The 10,233-nt window shown below is 39.2% G+C and overlaps 1 protein-coding gene across 1 annotated transcript in view; it reads right to left on the reverse strand.

Moving 5' to 3' along the window:
- LOC135463804 (aquaporin AQPAe.a-like) overlaps nucleotides 1–2,908 on the reverse strand; it is a 40,584-nt gene extending 37,676 nt beyond the window's left edge. The window contains 1 exon segment of the mRNA XM_064741245.1: nucleotides 2,441–2,908. The gene's annotated coding sequence lies outside the window, so the exon portion shown is untranslated.
- Nucleotides 2,909–10,233: the final 7,325 nt, after the last annotated feature.

Below are 10,233 nucleotides of genomic sequence, written 5' to 3' on the forward strand. Positions count from 1 at the left end.
TAATCTTACAGGAAGGATTTTATTTCTGTATTTCTGCGTGTATACGTACATGTATATATATATATATATATATATATATATATATATATATATATATATATATATATATATATATTTATTTTGACAAATACAGGCGCGAGTTCGAAACCAAGTATAGACTGTTGAGTTTACAACTCCTTGTTATAAAAACGAACAGGAACAGTGCTTAACTCTACGTTCTATACATGTCTTTAAATTTGCAAACAAATGGCATAGTAACCATGAATCGAAATTTTCTTATATGGACCTGAACACGAATCAAATAAAAATCAAAATACTTTCCATATTAAATACTGACTGTAAATCATTTCATTTATATATGGCCTTTTCAACATATTAAATAAAATATATCCAAAATAGCATATGACATACATATGTTATACGTATGTATGGCTTAAATGATCGTCACCTTGCGTTATATACATCTGACACACACACACACACACACACACACACATCATATATTGGCATCATATATTCAAAGGATCAAATATCTTATTTATTTACTTATTTGATTGGAGTTTTACGTCGTTCTCAAGAATATTTCACTTATACGACGGTGGCCAGCATCATGGTGGGAGGAAACCGGGCACAGCCCGGGGGAAACCCACGACCATCCGCAGGTTGCTGGAGGCCTTCCCACTTACGGCCGTAAAGGAAGCCAACATGAGCTGGACTTGAACTCACAGCGACAGCATTGGTGAGACGCTCCTGGGTCATCACGCTTCGTTAGCGCGAAAACCAACTGAGCCACAGAGGCCCCCAAGGATCAAATAAATTCCCACTCTAATAATCATATGACCGGTACGTGCATTTTATATTTCTCGGGGTCACATAAAAACCCATCACTAAATCCAATTGATGTAAATATATATCAAGCCCACATAAAAGTTCAAACGACGCCCCTCTCCAAGTGCTGACAACTTACGTCAAGACCAATAAATCCTGTGCGCAGGAATCTCATAAGAAATAGTTCGAGGGAACGGAATAAGTTATTTTACATACACATTTACTAGCTAGTGACGGACTCCTGTGGCATCTCAACAACGAAGTCTGACTGACAGTAACAAACATGTAATCATTGTATGGAATTCTCCAGCTGTCAGAAACAAAAGAAATTCCCAAATAACGTTCTGTTTTAGGGGAGAATTCTTGTGCCATCCTGTGTTAAAAGTAAACATTTCATCCATTCGGGATAATGAGTCCGCGGTGAAAAGTAATTTAAGGATCTTTAAGTAAATAGTTCGGCTATTTCTAACACATGCACCTGCTGGTCTTACATATCTAGTCAAACATTCTTTTTTTTTTCAAAAGAAACACGCAGATTTATTTATTTAATTGATTTGTGTTTTACACATTAAAGCCGAAGGAAACCGGACATATCCCGGAGGAAACCTACGACCATCCGCAGGCTGACTATATACTCGACAGATCTCATGCCTCGTTTCTAATTATATTTTAACAAACTTCAAGAACATTGTAATGTTGTGTATGTATTTAAACAGTTTTGAGGGGTAGAATTCCCCCTATTTCAAACAAAAATTGTCTCCACAACAATAATGCGTCAAATTTTCTACTTCCTTTGCGTTGTTTTCATATAATTGTTTAAAGAAATTAACGAGAACATAGCATTTGGAGTGAATCAAGAGCATCGACGTCAAATAAATTCTGATTTTGTTCACTGTGTTGTATAGTTTTTCATTCAAAATATATGTATACACTTTCGAATTACACTCTAGTTCATGATACTTTTATTACTGCGAAATGTGGAGCTCAAACCAATGTTTAAATTCATGGTATAAGCATAGTGATGAGATGAGAAGATATTCTTTCGAAACGTTTTATTCATCTACAATATCCTATCTTATAGCTGTTATCTCATACTGCATTTACCTCTTTCAAATCGAAGAGGAAGTTTTCCAAGCAAAAAAGAAAAGGAAACGCATACGATTCTGTTAAGACATCAAATCCTCTAGCTCCTCTAGAGTTAATAGATAGGCTTTTGCAATGGAAAATATTATTGGCATTTTTCACTAAGTATCAATTCTGTACCAATTTTCGTTGTGCAACGTTTTAGGCGAAATTGTGTAAATGATAGACGAGTTACAAGTCAGCGGCTTTGATGAATACAGGCAACAAGTTTGCTGCAGGGAATAGTCGAAGGGCAAACTTCCCACTTGTTTGGAGTTGGTGTCAAATGGCCATATATCCTTCATCGCTATTACAAACTATGAATAGCCCGAAAGATCGGACAGATAAGCACGGTGATATTGTGAAGAAGCTGTTGAGATTTTTTCTGCTATGAGAGTTCTTTTAACATACATGCCCGTTGCATTACCAATCACCATGACAACGTATAAAATCACTTTACCAAAGAAAAGCAAAAGATGAGAAAACTTACCCATGTCTTCTTCCCGTCACTGTAAAAGTTAGTATAAGCATGATAGTATACTCATGGTGGTCTCGGCAAATCCCGTTGATACAGTAGACACCGATCTAGCTCAGTCGAGAGCTACAGGAGTCCTGACAGATCAACCCGGCCGGTAGTAGTAAACTCTGAGGCGGTCGTAAAAGAGAAAGTCAGTCCCAACTACCGTCAGAACGGGGGCCTTCCGCAGGAGGCAGGCCTATGAGTCTTGGTGTTAAAGCTGTACCCGTGCCTTAAAACGCTTCCACCATCTGCCCGCCACATTAGTCGTACACCGTGGATCTGCTAGTGTACATTTTGGAGAGAAAATAACCAGTCCCTTGTGAGAGACTAAACAGAGGGGGCGAAAGAGGGCGGTTGGGAGATTGAGGGGTCGGGCCATGGAGTGGGGTGAGGGGTGAGGTGGAGGAGGAGGGGAGAGAAGTCTAAGGGGGATCCGATTCCGTCTTCACTTAATCGCCTCTTGCCCTTTCTGCCGCATGCTTGAAAGTCCAGTGGTTAATACAGTACAGGAATCACTCCATCCGATAGTTTGTACACGTGGAATTACTTCAGCCTGAATACGAAAATCACCCTCCTTCCCCGGAATGGTTAAACAGAGGGTTCAGTCATTCAGTTGACCGTCACGTGTGGCTTTTGTTTTCATTGACACCCATGACCACCAAACCTGAGTTCACTTGCAAGGACAGAGGGCAACACGAGAGCACAGGAAATAGCACACGCATGCAAAAAAAAAAAAAAAAGAAAAACGTTTAACAACGTTGTTGCAGTTAACGAGTGTGTTGCACTAATTTATGTTTTGTGTTGATGTCAAAATATTTGTGTTACTATTGATTTGTTTAGCATTCTCGGCAACAGATGCTTGGGCGTAAGACTCCAAGCACAGGATCAAAAGCTAGCGCAGTCATCCCAGCGGTTAATTAATGCCCCAGGCGATCAGACGCAAACTGTCAATTAATCAAACAATGCATTCTCCATTCCAGTTCAATAATTTTTTTATTCGTTATATTAATGGGATTGTTGTCGTATTAAATAGCATTTTGTTGTTTCGCCACATTACCTCGTACCCAAGAGTAATTCACTGACACAAGACTGTTCCGTGTCTGGATGAGCAAAGGAAAACCAGAGTGAAATAACAGTTAAGTAATACCCAACAACATAGGCAGTGGAATCAGCGAGAGTTGGATTCGAAAATGCGACTTTGTTTGCATGGGCGATGGAGATCAAGTTAATAATCATATACGACATATTCTTCTGATTTTGGAATTCTCTTTGTGAGCCATACAGATCTTCAATTAGTTCGAGCAATTTTAAATAAAAAGCTTAAAGTAATTCCGTCAAAAGTCACTGTGTTCGAACACATATGCATATATCTCTACGGATTCATTTTTACGGCCAAGCGTGTAAATAAACACAAATAACTCAGTGAATTATATAGTATTTACTTATTGATTGATTTATTGACTTATCGATTTATTTATTTGATTGGTCAGTGCCGTACTGAACAACTTTTCACTTACTTGACGGCATTCACAGGTTTATTGGTATAAGAAACTGGAATAACCCACCGCCCATTGCCAGTTACCTGACAAACTTCCTGACTTAAAGCTGTACCCGAACCAGAGGGTGTTAAATTTGGGCCTGCGCTATTATACCGATTATTGTCTCACTGGCTACATTCTATGTCAGCCCTATGAACATTTCAACGTTCAGATATGTTGTTAGCGTAAAGTTTCAAACAAAAATACACTTATGATTAACTATGAAAGACATGGCTTGTTGCTTGGTGAGCTGCGTGTTGGATGGTGACTGCCGCTAAGTTACACGAGACCGTCACCATGGTGTCACGAGATGGCGCTTAGTGAATGAGATAAATCCATATCTATTTCCTTTTATAATGACTCTTTCAACCCGGATTGATAAAATGCATTTATTTGCGGGGCGATGCCTACTTAGAAACAATTAATTCCTTTCGACAATATGGCTGAACTATTACCAGTGTTGCGTAACACTTCATTATTTGATTCGAAAACATTTTTTCAGTGCACGTCGTCAACATACATCTGATCGGTCTCATGGACTTAAGCCTTTGTCTATGCAGAAAAAAAACGTGAAACACACCAGAGCAGCGAAGGCAGAGTAATGCATTAGGTTGGTACGTATACGGCTGCCTGGCACTTTTATCGCAGATGCAGATTATTGTAACTATTTATTGTAAATCTTGTAAAGTCTGGCAACAACCTGCGGATGGTCATCAGTTTCCCCCGGGTCTGTCCGGTGTCCTCCCACAATAATACTGGCTGCCGCCGTAGAAAGTGAAATATTCCTGATTACGGCATAAAACACCAATCAAGCATATAAGTAAATAAATTGTAACTACCGACTTGAATTCAAAGTCAAATACCAAATTTTCTCGTTTACTTTAATTGACCTTCCCATGTATACGGCAGGCGAGGAAGCCAGCATGAACTGGACTTGAACTCACATTGACCGCATTGATGGGGGCTCCTGGGTCATTGCGCAACGCTGGCGTGCTAATCTTCTCGGCCACGAAGGAAACGACTGATTACCGAGCACACAGGACAAATACAAGTTAAGACGCACAGATATGATATGCGCTTGAGTGACCCTATGTCAATACTCCAAATATATATATATATAAACAACACAACAATTAATGTTTCCAGGTTCAATAAAAATATCCATTGTATCCTAACTAAAAACAAACAGGCCATTGTCATCCAAAACATAATGGCGGTCAAAGCATATCGCAGTTTGGATGTTGATATAAAATGTACGAGTTGACGAGTTCGTTGTTTCACCTTTGTCTGTTCTGTATTGTGTAGTGAGTGAGACGAGGCATTGATATGACAGGAGTGTTGTAAAAACAAAAGAAAAAATGATTGATTTTTATTTGTTTCTTTTACACACCATAATGGAAAAAGCACGAAGAGTTTTGTTTAAATAAACAAACAGATTCCAGAACAACACACAATTCAAATATAAACTCATCGCACGTTGAGCCGTGTATAACATACATATGACTGCATTGGTATATCGGTCACACCGACATTTGGAACTAAGGCCACACACACGGAGACATATTTTCTTTATATATTTATTTGAATCTCATTTAACGGCTAAAATTTTTCTCTTATACTATGGCGACCAGTTTCATGGGAGGAGGAAATCGTAACGCCCAGACAAAACCACTGACCTTTGGCAAGTTACTGACGAACGCCCCGCATGTCGTACAGATGTACAAACAATATTCGTTCTTTTCATTTGTTTTATTTATTTTATGGTCGCTCAAGAAATTTTCACTTATGATGGAGTTCAGGTTAATGGGTGGAGAAAACTTGACAAAACCTGGAGGAAACCACCGACCAATGCAAGATACTAGGCAATCCTCATCAGGTAATGGGTAGAGGCAACTTGACAGGGCCTGGGGGAAACCACCAACCATAGCAAGGTACAAGGCAACTCTCACCAGGTAATGGGTGGAGGAAACTTGACAAAGCCTGGAGAAAACCACCAACCATTGCAAGGTATCTGGCAATCCTGATCATGTAATGGGTAGAGGAAACTGAACAGGGCCTGGAGAAAACCACGATCAGTGCAAGGTGCCAGGCAGTCCTCATTATCTAATGGGCAAAGGAAACTTAACAGGGCCTGGAGGAAACCATTAACCAGTACAAAATATCTGGCAATCCTCATCAGGTAATAGTTAGAGAAAACATGACATGACCTTAAGGAAACCACCAACCAATGCAAGGTACCTGGCAATCTTCATCAGTGGAGGAAACTTGACAGGGCCTGAAGAAAACCACCAACCAGTGCAAGGTACCAGGCAATCCTCATCAGGTAATGGGTAGAAGAAACATGATAGGGTCTGCAAAAAGCACCAACAAGTGCATGATACCTTTCAATCTTTATCAGGTAATGAGTGGAGGAAACCGGGTTAAGGGCGGAGGAAACCGCCAATTAGTGCAAGGTACTAGGCAATCCTCATCAGGTAATGAGTGGAGGAAACCGGGTTAAGGGCGGAGGAAACCGCCAATTAGTGCAAGGTACTAGGCAATCCTCATCAGGTAATGGGTGGAGGAAACTTGACAGGGCCTTTAGGAAACTACCAACCAGTGCGGGATACCAGGCAATCTTCATCAGGCAATGGATGGAGGAAACTCGACAGGGCCTGAAGAAAACCACCAGCCATTGCAATATACCTAGCAATCCTCATTAGATAATGAGTGGAGGAAACCAGGGCAAGGCCGGAGGAGACCATCAACAAGTGCAGGGTATCTGGCAATCCTCATCAGGTAATGGATGGAGGAAACTTGACAGGGCCTGATGAAAACCACCAGCCTTTGCAAGATACCTGGCAATCCTCATCAGTTATTGGGATAGAATTTAAGCCGTACAGCAGACAGAGTTAAACCGGAGCAGCGACATCGCCAGGATATAGCTGGAATGTTGCCGCTGGAGCGTTAAGTCATAATCATTTATCAAGAGCAGCGACGACGGCGTGATAGCTGGCAAATGGTCACACTTAACCGGTGAAATACCGCCTCTTGTCATTTTACCTCAGTTAAATTTTTATTCTAACTGTTCAAGTAAATGCTTCAGGAGTAGTTATTTACACGCTCCCTAGCACCATGGCTTAAATAGAATTACGTTCACAAAATGCAGTGATGTTGATGGCAATTTATGGAACGTTACTGGTGTACAGTTACTCAGAATTCTGTGTTGTAATCACATTTAACATACAATAACATTAAAACAATGCAAAGGAGCCAAGAGTCGCAACTGAAATGGAGAGAGATGAATTCGAACTCTTGACCCTTAGGTTAGGGTGTAGTGACTATATGTCAGAAGTCGTTTGTCCTGCTCTCAGACTATAAACTGTGTGATTCGACTGATATTCTGGTGGTTTCCTCTATCTGGTGGTAGGAAACAAAACCTCAAATATTTTCGGAATTTTGTATCTGTCTCTTTGCGTCATAAAGCGTAATATACACTAGCCTCGGTGTAACACACGTCGTGCACAAAATTATTCAATCATCAAGGGAGATAATCATAACTAGATTTAACTGAATGTTTAACCTGTGTAGTTATTCCTCTTTAATATCATTAGGTCACAATATTACAGAAATGCCTTCGCTGACAGGCACAAATACAGGCATATGGAAGGTGAGGTAGCAATAAAAGCTTACAACTACATATATGCATGTATTCTATATGAATGGTAGCAATAAAGAGTTTTGATTTACTTTGCAAAACTTCGCTTCTACCACCCAAATATCTATATCTCACGCAGCAGTAACAAACTTAACCAAATGCAATAAATAAACTTCAGATGAAGAGGAGAGCTAAAATATAGCATTCAAGTGTGACATATATATATATATAGATATAAATATATAGAACGGTAGCAGTGTAGGTACAATTTTGAGCGGTAGTATTATAGTCACATTTTACTTAGCAGCAGTAAAGGCTACATTTTGCCAACATAAACATATCACTGGTAGCAGTAAAGGCAAGATATTATAAACACACATATCACTGAGAGCAGTAAAGACAAGAGTTTATCCAACATACATATCACTTGTAGCAGTAAAGGAAATATTTCATCCAACATATATATCACTGGTAGCAGTAAAGGACAGATTTTATCCAACACATATATCACTGCTAGCAATAAAGGCAACATTTTATCCAGCAATATATGGCTGGTAGAAGCAAAGGCAAGATTTCATCCAGCAATATATGGCTGGTAGCAATATAGGCAAAGTTTCATCCATCTTATATATGTTTGCACTGTTTGCAATAAAGGCAAAACTTTATAAAATTACTTATATTTAATATATACGTAATTGGGTCGTTCAACACAATATTTTTAATTTTAATCATACTTAATACCCCTTAACTATTTGTCTGCTAATAATAACTGTTTCCTCATTACGTAATGACGTAACTACAGTACTGCAATATGGAATACCATATTTGGTTTACCACCGATACGTTATGCACATCTGAACACATGTGAGAGAGTGAATGTGTGAGAGAGTGCTTGGGGTTTAACGTCGTACTTAACAATTTTTTAGTCGTATGGCGACGAAGGAATCCTTAGAGTGCATGCAATGTACCTCCTTGTTGCAGAACGGATTTTCACCGCTCTTTTATCTAGTGCTACTTCAATGAGACGACTTACCGAAGGCAAGTATGCCGTCCCGCACGAGCCATTATACTGATACGGGTCAACCAGTTGTTGCACTATCCCCTTCATGCTGAACCCCAAGCGAGGAAGTTACAACTGCCTCTTTTAAAGTCTTAGGTGTGCGAGAGAAAGTTGCCAGTTATTTGCCAAAGGTCCAATTTCCCCAGCCATAAAAATCTAGCTGTTATCAGATTAGTTAAAAATTCATGAGTATGGCCGGCATTAAAATCAAATTACTCAAACCCACATTCAGGCCACACTGGGACATGAATTAGATAAGCTGAGGTCAGAGTAACATTTAACACATGTATATGTAGCACTCATCAAGATTAGCCCATTTACAGATTGATGGCATTGCAATCTTAACCGAAATATTCAGAAAATGATAGCATTTGACTGGTGTTTGACCAGCATTATTTTAGTCCTATGGCATTTGCCATTATTGTGGGAGGACAAAGGCAAAGCACAGCTGTTGAGCGAGTGTAGCATTCCTCAGAGGTGCACCTTGTTACTGGAGTGATAACAATTTCTTGTGACCTGCATTTACTAAAAGGAAGGTTAAAAAATTAATCTGTTTTAGAATGGTTTTTTTACGGCATATCAAGAACATCACATTCATATCACTAGTATATTATGATAAAAGCAAATTCAGCAATGACTTACTGACAGGCTTTCTCACTTAAAGCCGGTAATGAATCGTGCCCATGATCATGATGGAGAAAGGCTAGTGTTCTTCAGTTAAGCATCTTTAATAGACCACGACCAAAAATGGGCACCACTGAAGAAGTAACTGAAAGCTGTATCTAATGGATATCTCGTTTATTTTCAGCAAACATCTCAAATGAATCAACACCACAATTTCATCCAACAAAGGAATCTTATTTGGTATAATCAACTAGGTGTACTCGAAAGTTCACGGAAGACCCAGAAAATTACACAGGGTTGGCAGATATTGCAAAACAAAACAATCACGCAGACTTCATTCAGCTTACCGGATACTGAATATAAAATGTTGAAGTACTTCTCAGAGGAAGGTCTTGGATATATTGTACCATCATAGTTACGCATATGTAATGGTGGCCAGTGACCCAGCCAATGGGATGCTGACATAATTAATGATTTTATTGTGATATTATTTAATAAGTTTTCACAACGCAAAACTTAAGAACAATAATCAACATTCACAATAAACAGAAACTGTCAAGACTTTTAACGGCCTTGAAATTTACACATTTCACTTTACATGGACGTTTCAGATCTCTAAAGACAGCCCATGTTGATGACCTTTTGGCAATAAATTATGACTTTTAACATAGAACCCTGGTTACATGTGTATATCTGTCATGAAACATTTATGAATAGGTCACGCGAACTTCAAAAGAAATACTGTCTACCTTAAACTCTCACAGGTGAATGCTGGTCATTAGTCAGCCATAACGGCTACAATCCAGCAAGTTGTCATGTTACTTCATATACGAACACTTATCTTACCATAATCTTAATTTCAGGATGCACGAATGTGCTTGTTTGTGAAAACCCCACATTGTTA

Source organism: Liolophura sinensis, chromosome 3 (genome assembly GCF_032854445.1).
Source record: "Liolophura sinensis isolate JHLJ2023 chromosome 3, CUHK_Ljap_v2, whole genome shotgun sequence".
Taxonomy (NCBI): Eukaryota; Metazoa; Mollusca; class Polyplacophora; order Chitonida; family Chitonidae; genus Liolophura; species Liolophura sinensis.